Source organism: Rhagoletis pomonella, unplaced genomic scaffold (genome assembly GCF_013731165.1).
Source record: "Rhagoletis pomonella isolate Grant_MI unplaced genomic scaffold, Rhpom_1.0 Rhpom_scaffold_00009, whole genome shotgun sequence".
In the NCBI taxonomy this organism is placed as follows: domain Eukaryota; kingdom Metazoa; phylum Arthropoda; class Insecta; order Diptera; family Tephritidae; genus Rhagoletis; species Rhagoletis pomonella.
Genome location: NW_023458563.1, coordinates 15,144,537 through 15,145,825, shown reverse-complemented (window position 1 = coordinate 15,145,825; position 1,289 = coordinate 15,144,537).

The window sequence follows — 1,289 nt, the reverse complement described above, 5'->3', positions numbered from 1 at the left end:
ATTTTGTTTTTCACTTTCAACTTCTCATTAAACTTCGTATTCAACTTTTGTTGCCTGTAAAGTCGCCTCGTGCGAATGCCCTATGAAGGATTTACCCAAGAATGATAGAATACAAGATTGCGCCGTTGACATTTGTGTACCACAAGTAAACAAAGAATAGAGCGAAAAGAAGAACGAGTTGAAACTGCCAAAATAGTTCACTTTACAGCGAAAAACGTGTTTTAATTTTGCTAAATGCGAAAATATTGCATTTTCACCTAATCTATTAGAGAATATGTAACATTTTAGTGCACTGCATTGCCTTGCAATTGAGGCTGCTTCAGCAAACGTTTTAGTGCACTCCATTGCTTTACAATTAAGGCTGCTGCAGAAAACTGCGGTAGCATCCCAGCGGGATTGATTAGTTAACTTGCTAATGGGGGCTGCTTGGAGCAGATGCAAAATCATTGTGAGGAAATGCTGTTAATGTAATAATAAGAAACATTTTGGGAACGGCTTTGCCGTGCCCTGTGTACACAAAATGCAGCGATTCGTCCCAGCGTTACACTTGCATCTACGATCTTGGATCTTGATGGCTGTCGCAATTTAACACACAGCACTTCATTTGAATAGTTTTTACGCAGTCTTCAACTCAAAAGTCACTCACAAATTGCAAATTAACACAATTTAAACCGATTTTACACTTCTAATTCAAATTTCCCTTTCGCTGATTTGTAAACAAAGGTTTATTTACAAGTTATCACAACTGTCAAAATCGGCAAAACCAAAGTAGCGGTACCACTGACGACGCCACCTTTGTTTGCTGCACCATGGGATTTACCAAATATCTTACGGCTCGTATCGCTGGATTGTTAAATAAATGCTCACGATGACCAAATTGTAGTACAGTTAAATCTATTGTAAAACAAACAATTTACAATACTTGCTAATACCGTAAATGCACTTCACAATACTCGTTAAAGCAATTACAATGCTTTACAAAACTTCGCAATTCACTTTACTTGTAGCTTGCTGACTTGTAACTAACTCCATCCGGTGTCTGGTGGCGGCCTTATATACCTGCGCTCACACTCATGGTAACTCTAGAACGTTCTGAAGTTCATCGCTCATTCTCTTTCTCTCGCTGTTCGCAGTGTTCATCCAACTTGACGTTTCTCTTTGTGGAACATTCTGCGTAATTCCTCGAACATTCTGTCTATTTCTCGTTATTCGCTTCGTCTTGCCGCAGTATTCGCCACAATATCTTAGGGCATCTTCATTAGCCACATTTCTGGCAACAAACCAGTTGT